This window comes from Lissotriton helveticus, chromosome 6, assembly GCF_964261635.1.
Source record: "Lissotriton helveticus chromosome 6, aLisHel1.1, whole genome shotgun sequence".
Classification (NCBI taxonomy): domain Eukaryota; kingdom Metazoa; phylum Chordata; class Amphibia; order Caudata; family Salamandridae; genus Lissotriton; species Lissotriton helveticus.
In genome coordinates, this window is record NC_136067.1 from 1,443,715,910 (window position 1) to 1,443,730,572 (window position 14,663).

Consider the following 14,663-nt stretch of genomic DNA (forward strand, 5'->3'; position numbering starts at 1 on the left):
AATGAGATTCGAAATTATAATCTTTAATTAAACATATTTCAAAGACACTCTGCTCCATAATTATAGTTAGTCATTCAAGGTACATCAGTAAATTGTTAACTCACGCAGCATTCTTGAGATTAGAGCCAAGTTAGCACAGGTTTTTAATTCTGTTATAGAAATTGGTTAATCATTGTTAATTCTGTTATAGAAATTGGTTAATCATTGTAACAAATAAACATGTCGAATTATTAATGGTGAAGCAGTGCAATGTATGCTCCACCCTTATATATCACGACTATGCAATTATATATTCTTTTATTTTTGTCAAAGGTGACAATTATATATTCTTAACTGACATTATATTCACTGTGTTACTTAGCTTCATTAATGTGTGTTAAGCATTTTAATGTATTAATGGACTGAAGCCATTGCTGGGTTTAGATATTTATACATGTGTGCACTAATGTTTAGCTGAAATGTATAATCATGTACTCTTTTACTCATGTATGCACTTACGCTTCAAGTTATACATGTGAATGCAGAATCATATATTCAAGTTCATATTAAATGTTTGACTTAACTTAGCCAGACTACAGGCCTCAATTGAAATGCATTTTGCCTTTCCAACACATACCGTCTTTCTGTGCAGGTGGATTATCATAATTGTCATTAGTTTGAGAAAGGCTTATTGTTTGTATTAGACTGCTGATAGAGACGTCTGGAGGGAAGAAGTTGGCAATGAACGTGGATAATTAATATTCGAAAGAGGCTTTCTGGTCACCATGTACCAGGACAGAAAGATGTTCAAGGTTGAGAACCACAGTCCAAGTTTCGATACAGTGGGAAACTGAAGGGATTTTGCTGATGATTTCTCCAGTAAGGTTTTGGTTGGTTCTTGGTGGTGTAAAAGGAGAAGCAAGTTTCTGAATCTCCTGTTACTTTTAAATTGGTCTTCTCACAGTTGGAGGGAAGAGATTTCTGTTAGCCTCTCCTTTCCTCTTTGCCCTCGGTGGTATACCCCATTCCCTAACCCTCCTAGTTCCCAAGTTGGACTCTCCCTCAGGTGCCTGCTTTGCAATGTTGCTGGATGTTCACTGTTAGCAGAGTCGGAGCGTGGATGGCCAATAAAGAAGTTTGTAGTATTCTAATTAGAATCATAACATTAAGAACACACTAAAGTTCCAGGTAAGAAACAGTGAAAACAGACTAAACATAATGAAGCTATTTACAACAAAGTTCTTACCTCTTCTTATCGTTATTACTTTTCAACTATTTTCTTTAGACTTCGTGAAGCTTTATGCTAAATACTGATTTCCTTTTGGCAGGACTTCTACTGAAGGTTGATCATGGTGACACGTTCTATGCTGCCGAACTAGAGACCCTTAGTACCTCATCCTATATTTGACTTATGTTTAGAAGAGAGAAGTGAAGTTTCTTTATGGAACACTTGTTTACTTTAATCGGTTTCTTTACTGTTGTAGCTGTCACAATTGTGAATCTTATTTTATTACGGCTCTGTCTGCGGAGACATTTCAGCTTATCTGCTGTATTGTTGTATTTACTGAACTTATTTTGGGTTTGCTTATATACTGGATCGATTGGTAATCAGAAATAAGTACCTTTAACTATAGTTGACTATTCCAGGTCCTTATTGTGGAGTCACATAGGCTTCACAAGTTATAAATGTATTATTGATGTTTTCTCCTTGTCAATGTTTCATGTCAACCAACAAAAAGTCCATACGGCCAATGGGGAAAAATGTTTGAAAACTTTATGAAAACATTGAGTTCTAAGTTTCAGTGTGCTGTTCATTGTCTTAATGACAGCAGTTACTTTGCAATAGTTTCTTGAAGTGAAGAGCCACCATTATATTCAACAAATATGCTGCCCCACAAACCAATCTGAAGATGACAAATCATCAACAAATACTGTTGGGTAAACAAGTAAGCAAGGGAAAGTTAACTTAAGCCACACAATTATTTGTTTATTATCACTTTAATTGCTAAAGATATGTTTAGTGAAAATAACACATGTGCGCATGGGCGTTACTTTAGTGCAATTGGGTGAGGCCTAGCCAGTTTTCACCAAACCTGCAGCAAATCAGCCAGACAAATAACACGTATGTCCTATTTGCACATCTCAAAATGAGGGCTAACGTTCACTGTTAGTGTAGTAATTCGGGTGCAAACAGCACATCTAGTAAATACCAAACCTCATACAATCTGTATTTACACAACATACCATTTCAGCCAAACAATTTGCTGACAATAAGTGATCTGGGCTATAGACAACAACTTTAATTGAAACAACAGTAAAGGCCTGTTTAAAATAGTCCTGAAATCGCAGGTGCAAATGTCTTGCCTTCTAATTATTGACTCACCTGATTCTGAGTTGTATATTTTGGAAATAGTGATAACATGTTAACAGTGGTTATTTTCTCTCTTTCCAAAGTGAGCAAGATAGGAATGTGGACTATAAGCCCTTCCTATTTGGATCAGTTCTTACCTGCCAAAATAAACCCAGTACCCAATCTGCATTCAACTTTTAATCCTGTTTTGGATGTAAACAGAGGTGTATTAACTGTATTAGCAGACCACTTGTAATGCGGGCCTAAGTGTTTAAAAACTGCTGTACTCAAGTAATTTATTATGAGTTATTGTTTTGCTGATCATCCTTATAGACTTCAAAGGCCTTGGTCAGAGGAGCCCAGAGACCTGGATCTTGAAGTACAGATACTAGACATTGGAGAACACTGTAGGAAGTGGCGGCTCCTGTGCTAAGGTGGAGGAGCGTCGCTCCACTGAATGTCAAAGGAAGAAAAATGCTAATAATGCAACGTTAATAATGTTACGTTATTATCATTTATTTTTCTGTAAGGAGCCTGTGCCTGACAAGGGCTGGGCTGTGTCACAGGGAGAGGGAGGAGGAGTGGTATAATGTGCACATAAGTGCTCAAAACATTTTGGCCGGCTGTCGTGGGAGGGCCCAACCGTCATGCACACTGAGGATGTTCTCCACCCAGCTGTATTGCACAGCCGGGTGAAGAACATGCAGAGGCTCCCGCTTCCTGTCTGAGCGCCTAACCAGGCCACTCAGACCAATCACAATGGTGCTGTCATGCTGGTGACAGCAGTGTCGTGACTGGCTAGAAGAGTCTTGGAGCCTGTGTGCTTCTTTGCTGCCCGGAGAAGGGGCGAGGATGGAGGAGTTAAGTGAACTTTTTTTTTATCAAGTCCTCCCACTACATTTCCATAAGCTGTGGCCATTGGATGCAGGATTTCTTGCACCAGTAAGGAGGGCAAGAGGGAATTGGTATTTGTTGATGGCAGATGCTATTTGGTATTTTATAGCTAGCTACTGACTTTCCTGGGCTGTGTTTGATATGTGTTAGGAGCTCCCTGAACTGTGTTCTTTTGTATGTTAGTATTGGGTGTGACCTTATAGAACCTGCAATTGTAAGCACAGTGGCGCACAACAATAGGGGAAAACTCTGCTGTGTTGTCTGTGTACCCAGTAATTTGTCACAATTGAGCTACTGAATGTCCTTTATTATTGATAGCAAGGGCTGTTGAGATTGCTATGTATCCAAACAGCACATCTGTACTATGACAGATCTTTGTTATGTGGGTTAAAATGCATCGTTTTCTGACAAAATTTTAGGATTGGACAGATATAATGTTTCAGGATATTGTAAATCTGTCCGAAATACAGATCATAATATAAGGGAATTCTCAGCATGCATTCGACACCTATGGCCTTTGATAATGAGATCCTGTTCTTTGCAGGCAGAAGTGATAAATAATCTTGAGCGTTCTGTGGACTTGTCCAAGGCACTTGCATCACTACCAGGGGTGCAATACTAGCCTCTGCAGCCCCAGAGGTGCAGGGAGGCTCCCAAACTTTCAGGGACACCCAATCATTTGGGAGTGAACAGAGGGGGGCATTCCACTGCAAGGCCAATGAATATCTGTGAGATTTGGGTGACTCAGGGGGTCCCTTTTAACATTCGGCAGGGGAACCCTGTTGGGTTACGTTGATCCACTGATCACACCTGCAGGTATTCTATATAATAAAGGTGACTTTTTTATGGTGATTTACTAATAAAAATCTTTTCTATTTTGAGATAATTGACTCTGTATAACGCTACACTGTCTGTGGTAATCAAATGACGTTATCACAACATCTATGCTAGGGACGTTAACAGGCCTTTTTTCAATGGCAAATCTTTTGGTGCTCCATTGTCTTCGAGATGTAGGGCATTTTTTGTGACCAGTAAAAACTTTTAAGGACTAACCTATGTGCTAGTAACTCGATTTTTTTAATCCATAATTGTCGAGGGTCGCAATCCGACCTACCTAATTAATGGTCACTACACTTACAGACCAGCACAGATATGGTGACCCTGATGGGGTGAGCAGACTAAAATGTCTATGATCGCTTTTAAATAAAGAAAACTTGTAATCCGGCTGGTGGGCACACCATGGCTTTGGCGGTCCTCCATCAGACAATGCAGTGCCACCACAGCTGGAAGACCACAAAACATGTAATAAAGCCCTCAGTATCTTTATCACAAAGCACTGATAGATTGCATATCTGTTAGAAATGGGGGTCTCTAGTTGGTAGAGGTAGGTACCTTTGTCCAAATAGGGATCCTTGCTTCTTGTCAGAGTAAGGGGGATACACAGTTTAGATAACCCCTGCTCACCCCCTGGGAGGCTTGGCACAAGCAGACAGACTTATCTGAAAGGCAATTTGTAAGGTATTTGTACTCAACACACAGAGTAATACAGTAATAACTCCACAAAGGGACACCATACCAGTTTAGAAAAATAAAGTATCTTTATCTAAACTCAACAATGACAAAAATCCAACATACATGTAATAAGATACATTTTAGAACAGTTAGTGCAAAAACAAAGCTTGTAGAAAACAAAGAGCTCCACTTGGGGCTATTGCAATGTTTTGACAGCATTAAATCCAAAGTACGGCACCGACCGTGAGAAGCATGGCGTCGGGCAAAGAGTAACACAGGCCCTCAAACAAATAGTACTTTGGAAACGAAGTCTATGATGATGCACGGCGTCGTGGAAGTGAGGCGTCAGTGTCGAGGTCGAGGCTGGCTCCCTGGCTGCCACAAGGGAGGTGAGGCGTCATGTCCGCGAGGAGGCATCGTGTTGTGTCGAGGACAGGGGAAGATGGTTGTGTCGGGGGTGAGGTGTCGGTTCCGGTGACGATGCAAGGTCGCCGAGTTTGTGGAGTCACCCTCGGCGGTTATCGGTGCCATGATAATTGGATGCAGGCGCTGGCGATGATGGAGTCGGTGGCAGCACTGGCGTTGTGTACGGCGATAACTGCAGGCATCGGCAGGCATCGGCTGGTGTCGGAGCTGTGTTCAGGCCGGGCGGTGCCTTGATTACTTCACGAGCTGTGCCCTGGGCCTCGGTGCAGTAGCAGCATAACATCGGCATCGCTGACGGCGTTGTAGAAAGGTTTTCTTACTTCTTTCAACTTGCTGCCAGCTCCCAACAACAGGAATAACCTCCAGAGGCCTGTAATAGGCGCTTCCTGGCAGTTCAGAAAATCTCAGCAATAGAGTTCAGGGGAGCTGGGAGTGAAGTCTTTGTGCCCCTGAGACTTCAGAACAGTAGGCTAGCACACTCAGGCCCTCGGAGATTCTTCTTCAAGCAGGTTCACAGCAAAAGTTCCAGTCTTTGACTTCTCCTTGGCAGAAGTAGCAACTGTAGGCCAACCCAACACAGCACACAGCAAAGGGACTGTACTCCTCCTCACAGTTCTTCAGCTCTTCTCCCCAGCAAAGGTTCCTCTTGAGTCTAGAAGTTATCTAAAGTTCTGGGGTTTTAGGTCTAATACTTATACCCCCAAAACGTCTTTGTTTTCTCTGTGCAGGGTCTCTGAGTCCAGTCCAAACCAGTTCTGTCCTCATTGGTGCAGTATGACCACAGGGGTGGAGACAGCATTGTGAAAGTGTGACAGGCCCTATTCAGGTGCAAGGAAATCTCCCACCCCTCTAAATTCATACAAGCCCTATTCATCTCAGCTCCAAGTCATCCAGGAAGGGCCAGGCCCCCCAGGTGGCTGTCTACAGTGAATGCACATCCCCAGCCCTAGCCACTCCAAAACCAGACACAGTCAATACACAAACAGGCAGAGGCACACATAATGGTTAAACAAAATAATCCATACGTTCTGAAAGTGGCATTTTCAAGCACACAGTGTAAAAACCATCTTTACTAAAGGATGTGTTATTAAATTCTGAGTTCAGAGAGCCTAAACTTTATTTCTCTATCTTGTCCCATTGGGAAGTTATACTTGTAAGATATTACAAAGCATTTCCCATTCTATCCTTTCACTATCAGGACCTGTTACACACCAGTACATTTCCTACCTTTCACATACACTGCACCCTGCCCAGGGGGTTACCTTGGGTCTACCATAGGGGTGCCTACATGTAAGAAGAGGGAAGGTTAGGGCCTGGCAAGTGGGTGCACATGCCAAGTCGACATGGCAGTTAACAACTGCGTTCAGACTCTGTAGTGGCAGGTCTGTGATACCTTTTCAGGGCTACTCATGTGGGTGGCACAATCAGTGCTGCAGGCCCACTAATAGCATTTGGTTAACAGGCCCTGGCACACTTCAGTGCAATTTACTAGGGACTTATCCGTAAATCAAATATGCGAATCAAGGAGAACCAATTGTAACAACAATTTACACAGGTAACACTTGGACTTTGACACTGATGAACAGTGGCAAAGTGCCCAGAGCATATAAGCCAGCAAAAATGAAATCCAGCACAGCATCAAAGATACAAGGGGTAGGGGCAAAACATCAGGGGAAACCATGCCAAAGATGCCAAGTCTAAAAATATCGACTTTGCATTTTGAAAGGAAGCCTATAACATTGCCCATCCAGATACCGAATTGGTACTCATTTGCAATCCCATTTTAGAAGTCAGAAAACCATTTTGGACTCCTAGAGTGGGATTAGTACATCTGGAAAATTATTTTTACAGCCACAATCAATTAATCTGATCATTTGTGACTGTAAAAACGCTTAATGCATCCAAAATAGTTTCTATTGGTGAGTATGTAAGCAGAGTTATTGGTCCAGTGTTTACTTTGTGCCAGTGGTGGTAGATGATGGGCAGAGGCATACACTTTTAGAGACAGGAAAGTATTTTTCATTAACTTTGACCTAAAAGAAGAGAAAAAGAAGCAGCAATGGGTGAAAGAAGGAGGAAAAGAATAATAGGAAATCAGTGACAGAGGGGGAAAGCATCCCCTGTGGCACCCACGCCTATTTGGTTGACAAGCTTACAACCTCCGGTGGATCTCACCACACTTGCAGACACAGCACCACGAGACTGGAGTTCAAGAAGTGCTAAAAAAAAGTAAAAAACAAGGCACAAGTCTTCTCCATATATGCACCCGGATTCTGGAAAAAGCATCCTCATAGCCATGAGGATAGACCCATCCATGTTCTTATTTAGTTAACAGCTGATGGCTCACCTCTTTAATGAACATTACATAGTAATGCAGTGACAGTCAGCTTCAGCTCTTTTAAACTAGCTTCTTATCCTTACACTCCATTGAATCCTAGCCTTTGACCGTCTACCATGCTCTACTACCTTTCGGCAAGGTTTGCATTATTCGAATACCACATCCATAACTACAAACCTACATACAAATCCTCTACAAGAGCAAAATTATTATTATTATTTTTTTTAATGTATTCATGGTTTTCAACTACACCTTCATGACTTTGTAGCAAAGTTAACAATGATGTTATCCAGTGGTACATTCAATTGTACCATTTATAGTAATAGGCACATGAGTCCTCCATCTCTCTAAGCCATTGTTTTATCCATACTAATATAATAAAGAGAGAGCCCAAACCTTTGAGGCGGGTAATCTCAGGAACCACAGCACCAATCACAACACCCAATACAGCGTTGGAAAGGGCAGTTGCAACAGAAGGACATAGGCTATACAGACACCCACCATATACATTTAAAAGGTAAAAGAACCGTGCCAGCAAAGTAGTCCCTTGTGGGCGTGCCTACGTTGCGCTGTGGGCGTGTGCTGGGGGCGTGACAAACGCTGGGGGCGTGTGGTACGTTCCGCCCTTCATGCCATGTCTCATATCGTGTGCTAATCCAACCCTGCTCCCTTTAAATACCCCTGCACCCCATAATCATAACCTACCCTTACTCCTTAAAATACCCCAACACCCTTAAACACTAACCCATCTTAACCCTATACAAATACCCTGTACCCCAAAACCCAAACCTATCCCTAAACCCTAAAAATACCCCTGTACCCCAAAACCCAAACCTAGCCCTGAACCCTACAAATACCACTGTACCCCAAACCTACCCAGAACCCTAAAATACCCCTGTACCCCAAAACCCAAACCTAGCCCTGAACCCTTAAAATACCCCTGTACCCCAAAACCCAAACCTATCCCTGAACCCTAAAAAATACCCCTGTACCCCAAAACCCAAACCTAGCCCTGAACCCTAAAAATAACCCTGTACCCCAAAACCCAAACCTAGCCCTGAACCCTAAAATACCCCTGTACTCCAAAACCCAAACCTAGCCCTGAAGCCTAAAAATACTCCTGTACCCCAAAACCCAAAACTATATCTGAACCCTTAAAATACCCAAACACCCCAAAACATATACCTCAGTACCCCAAAACATATACCCCTATACCCAAACTTACCTTATCCACACATTAAAAAAAAACATGCTTTTACCATTCATGCATTTACAACGAATTTAGTTGTAAATGTATGCGTGGTAAAAGCATATAAAATGTAATGCCATGCATTATAATGGCAATGCGAAGTCATGATTCTTTTGTAATGAAAGTATGCGGAGTGATGGTATGCGGAAAGAAAGTTGCGGAATAATGGGTGTTTACCCTCCCCCGGTAAGTACATTGGTGGCACGGCCGCCCACATCTCCAGCAACATACTCATATTTTTTCACCACCCATTTGAAAAATGCACAGGTCTCTCTCATTGATGGCCAGCACCGACATACACTTTTAGACACACCTCCCGCCACAAGTTCTAGAATTGCGAACTTTAGAGCTGGGGAGCTACGTTCGAATCTCGGCATCAGCTCAACATCCTGTGATTCCAGGCAAATCGCTTTGTCTCCCCGTGCCTCCCACAAATGAATGTGTTCTTCTGTAATGTAAATTGTGCTCATGCCATGTTGTCGAGTTCGTGCTATATAATATTGCAAGGGAAAATAAAGTAGGGAAACTCGAGTTCACACACTACTGAACGCGCACTCTTACGTGCATCAGCAGTGCACTGTGAATCGGAGCGTTTCACAGGCCTGTCACAGATAAGAAATGCTATCAAAACGAAATCCTACATAACAATACACTACTGGCCGGCAGCAATTCATACCCGGACAACGTCGTGACGGGCTGCTAGTATAAAGTATATACCTAATGCATGCAACATATGTATCTCATCTACTTTGCAATTTGAAGATGTTGACTCTGGAAGATCAGAGTCATAATTGTGAAATGTATTTTTTGGCAGTCCATCTTTTGCAAGCCTTTGTGATCTTACCTCTATAGCCAATGGCCATCTTTACGGGAGCCCAATATAAAGGCTGCAGCCAATCATTCGCAAGACTCACTGGGCCTCTCATCCTTGTCATGGCCACACGACATTTCGCCAGTTACAAGGCTAGTACAGTGAATTTTCCAGTTTCCTTAGGATGTCTAGTGACATAACCTAGTGTCGCCAGAGCATGTTTGTCTGTGATTGTTTCCAGAAATCTAAGACATTCGAACATTCCAGCCTACATGAACAAAACCAGCCTGCGTACACTGATATCTTCTGCTGGCATGGCTTTGCAGAAGGTCCAATTTGTGGAAATCAGCAGGTGCATAAAAATTTAAAATGAAATAATCGATGTATGTTGTTGATAAAAATAGAGACCTTCTAAGAAGCAGCAATACATCATCGTCAACTGTTTGCCCCAGATCCACCTCCCAAGCAGCTCTTGCCTTGATTACTACACCATCCTGAGGTCACCACTGACCTGTAATTCTTTAATACCACTGGGTGTGAGTGTTTGATTGGTTCAGATGCTCCGTCCATCACCACCCCCTTTTGTACCGCTTTTGGCCGCCATTAGTGTTGCAGGGTATGGTCAGACGTGAGTCCCTTGCTCACTTTGCAACTGGATTCAAGCAAGCCGGGCTGAAGATGGCTGGAATGCCAGAAACCGGTCCTCGGAAGCTTGTTTCCAGTCCAGGGAAGGCATGGCTTGGCAGTTCGGGTTGGACTGTTCCCATGAGGCACAGAGTCAGACTGATTTGCATATAGCCATGTCTTAACTGGGGTGGCAGAGTGGGCTAAAGAACGGTGATGGATCAAACCCAGATCTTTTGACTGGGTGTGAGTGTTTGATTGGCTCAGATGCTCCGTCCATCACCACCCCCTTTTGTACCGCTTTTGGCCGCCATAAGTGTGGCAAGGTATGCTCAGACGTGAGTCCCTTGCTCACTTTGCCACTGGATTCAAGCAAGCCGGGCTGAAGACGGCTGGAATGCCAGAAACCGGTCCTCGGAAGCTTGTTTCCGGTCCAGGGAAGGCATGGCTTGGCAGTTCGGGCTGGACTGTTCCCATGAGGCACAGGGTCAGACTGGTTTGCATGCAGCCATGTCTTAACTGGGGTGGCAGAGTGGGCTAAAGAACGGTGATGGATCAAACCCAGATCTTTTGACTGGGTGTGAGTGTTTGATTGGTTCAGATGCTCCGTCCATCACCACCCCCTTTTGTACCGCTTTTGGCCGCCATAAGTGTGGCAGGGTATGCTCAGACGTGAGTCCCTTGCTCACTTTGCCACTGGATTCAAGCAAGCCGGGCTGAAGACGGCTGGAATGCCAGAAACCGGTCCTCTGAAGCGTGTTTCCGGTCCAGGGAAGGCATGGCTTGGCAGTTCGGGCTGGACTGTTCCCATGAGGCACAGGGTCAGACTGATTTGCATATAGCCATGTTTTAACTGGGGTGGCAGAGTGGGCTAAAGAACGGTGATAGATCAAACCCAGATCTTTTGACTGGGTGTGAGTGTTTGATTCGTTCAGATGCTCCGTCCATCACCACCCCCTCTTGTACCGCTTTTGGCCGCCATAAGTGTGGCAGGGTATGCTCAGACGTGAGTCCCTTGCTCACTTTGCCACTGGATTCAAGCAAGCCGGGCTGAAGACGGCTGGAATGCCAGAAACTGGTCCTCGGAAGCTTGTTTCCGGTCCAGGGAAGGCATGGCTTTGACAGTTCGGGCTGGACTGTTCCCATGGGGCACAGGGTCAGACTGATTTGCATATAGCCATGTCTTAACTGGGGTGGCAGAGTGGGCTAAAGAACGGTGATGGATCAAACCCAGATCTTTTGACTGGGTGTGAGTGTTTGATTGGTTCAGATGCTCCGTCCATCACCACCCCCTTTTGTACCGCTTTTGGCCGCCATAAGTGTGACAGGGTATGCTCAGACGTGAGTCCCTTGCTCACTTTGACACTGGACTCAAGCAAGCCGGGCTAAAGACGGCTGGAATGCCAGAAACCGGTCCTCGGAAGCTTGTTTCCGGTCCAGGGAAGGCATGGCTTGGCAGTTCGGGCTGGACTGTTCCCATGAGGCACAGGGTCAGACTGATTTGCATATAGCCATGTCTTAACTGGGGTGGCAGAATGGGCTAAAGAACGGTGATGGATCAAACCCAGATCTTTTGACTGCGTGTGAGTGTTTGATTGGTTCAGATGCTCCGTCCATCACCACCCCCTTTTGTACTGCTTTTTTCCGCCATAAGTGTGGCAGGATATGCTCAGACGTGAGTCCCTTGCTCACTTTGCCACTGGATTCAAGCAAGAAGAAGCTGAAGACGGCTGGAATGCCAGAAACCGGTCCTCGGAAGCTTGTTTCCGGTCCAGGGAAGGCATGGCTTGGCAATTCGGGCTGGACTGTTCCCATGAGGCACAGGGTCAGACTGATTTGCATATAGCCATGTCTTAACTGGGGTGGCAGAGTGGGCTAAAGAACGGTGATGGATCAAACCCAGATCTTTTGACTGGGTGTGAGTGTTTGATTGGTTCAGATGCTCCGTCCATCACCACCCCCTTTTGTACCAATTCTTTAATACCAACCATCTAGTATCCAGGTTTGTATGATATCAGTAGGATGCATAAACTCAGTGGCTTCCTTTAGTAGAGTAGGATTATTATTATTATTTTTTAAATAAATTAGCATTTTGTAATGTAATAAATTAGAGAAGATTAAGTCCCATAGTCAAATACATGCCTTACATTTACATAACATCGGTAAATATGCCAGAATAGTAGACAATGTGATATACAAAATATATAACATTTCTATGTCATAAAACACAGTTGACCTAGAGTGGCGGATCAATCGGCCTGATCCAAATGAGCTCCACATTAGTTTGTCTGTAATAGCCCTGTATATAGCATACCCAGCATGGGGGGGGGGCTCGTCAGCTGCTTGACGTATGACACAACACGTCACGTCCGTTGCAATCAACATAAGGTTCCTGCAAAACCGTCTGCTTGAACCGAAGCTGCCCACAGAAGCAAAGGAGCTGCCATAGCTGCTGAAGAGCCCCCCCTGTGAGAAGAAACCAAATGCTGCCTCCGAGAAAGTAGCTAAAAACAAAGGAGCACTGTACAAAGGAGTGCGAAGACACCACCGCAAACACTGGAAGGACAGTTCTCCTCCTCCAGCACATGTCCAAGAAAGATTGAGACAGTTTAGTGTCCTACCAAAGTTTCCCCAGCCCTGAGCAAGACCTTCCATTGAATAGTTCCTGGTCCCATCACGAAGGTCGAAACGCGTCGGCACATACTTTTCTGAGGCCAAGAGTGACCATCTGCAAAAATTGTGTCAAATGACGGACCGCCCAGGTGCAATTAATAAGGCCTAGCCTAGAACCAATACACCTTCACTCTGACCTCTGTAGGACCATCAACTCAATTAATATCGAGGAGGTAGAGTAGACAAGTCCTGATATTTAGAAAAGAAGAGTAGGGCATATAAGATCTTACCTACGGAAAAATTGGCCCGGGAATTGGACAACTTAAATATCTGATATATGTAATGTCTAAAAAATGCATGTAATGTCCAGTGATTATTCATTGGTCTAATGTATGAATTTGTTTTTCATGTGTGTTGTCTCTTGAATACAGCAGATTAACTGTTTGATTTATATTCTAGTTTGGCTTTAACAATTCATCAGGTGTTTATATTTTTTCATGAAAATATGTTAATGTGGCACTGTGTTGTTCCTTTTTAATGACATAATGTTTGAAACAGCTAATTCATACGGCATATAAGTGAAGCTTTGGTATAAGTAACACAAGGTGTCTTTCTTAAAATTATAAAAGGGAAAAACGCTATGTAAAGATGATATGTGAAGTATAAAAATAAGCAAGATTCATTAATTGAACACCCACGGAGATGGCGTTAGGGAATCTCCGTTGTGGAAAACATTTATTGATCTATGGTCTGAGAGGTATTTTCTTTGTTATAATTTGGATATTATAATAGTGCATGCTCCACTAGCCTCAGCTTCTTGTGGCAAGACCAGTTCGTGGACTTAAATGTCTCTATCAGTGACACAGATCGATTTGGTCTGGCGGCTAATAATGTTTGTAGAGTGCCTCAAAATATCTTCTCCTTCTCAACTACCACGTGTGATGCGTACTATTTCCCGCCCTTCCCCTCCCTTCCTCCCCTCTAATTCCCCCCCCCCCTCTGCCTCTTACTATGACTCTAGCATTTTTAGTGCGAGGATACCAGTCTGGTCACAGTGCAGTATACATGCATACATTAGGTGCAGAACAGTATCAGAATGCTGCAAACCAGGCTTATTATACACAGGACCTCTGAGTTTTATGGCAGATTGGAACCGAGTTATGCAGCAGGATTGACTAAATTATGCAGAACGAAAAGGTAAATTATGTGGTGTAATGCGGCACATTTTGTGATGTATCATCTTGTTATTTTGAAAGTTTTTCACGTTAACACTATCTGGGAAAAGGTTCACCTCATTAGCAGAAAGGTGACCAGTCACTTTTGTGAAGGACCTTCCACTGTGCAGCAACACGTGTCACTGTGTATTAAGTACCTTGCGATGCATTCGAGCTAGGTGCATTTTTTTTAATGACATCTGTAAATTATGCAGCAGATGGTGGATTATTTGGCTAATGTGGGTAGTCCATAATATTGCAGAAAATACCACACCCACAATATCACATAATTCTAGTGGCCCTGCTTAAACAGTATACAACCATAGCTCAAAATATGAGACCACAAAGTCCTCATTCACAAAGGGTAGTGGCATGATTAGCCACTGAATGCTCAGATATTTTCATGTCCAGAACAATAGAGATAAAATAGAACTGAGATTTAAAAAAATGCTTTTTACAACAGTATAGCGTTTGTTAAATAAGCATAAAAATTGTGGACGAACTGTTATTTTAATTTGTGCATGAAGAATTCAGCTTTTCAATCCCTAGTCCCAAATATATCCATAAGTACTGCATTATGATATTTATTTACTCTGATTCTGAGTTATTTAAAGGCATATGCACAATAATGGCTCAGGAAATCCAATTATGTT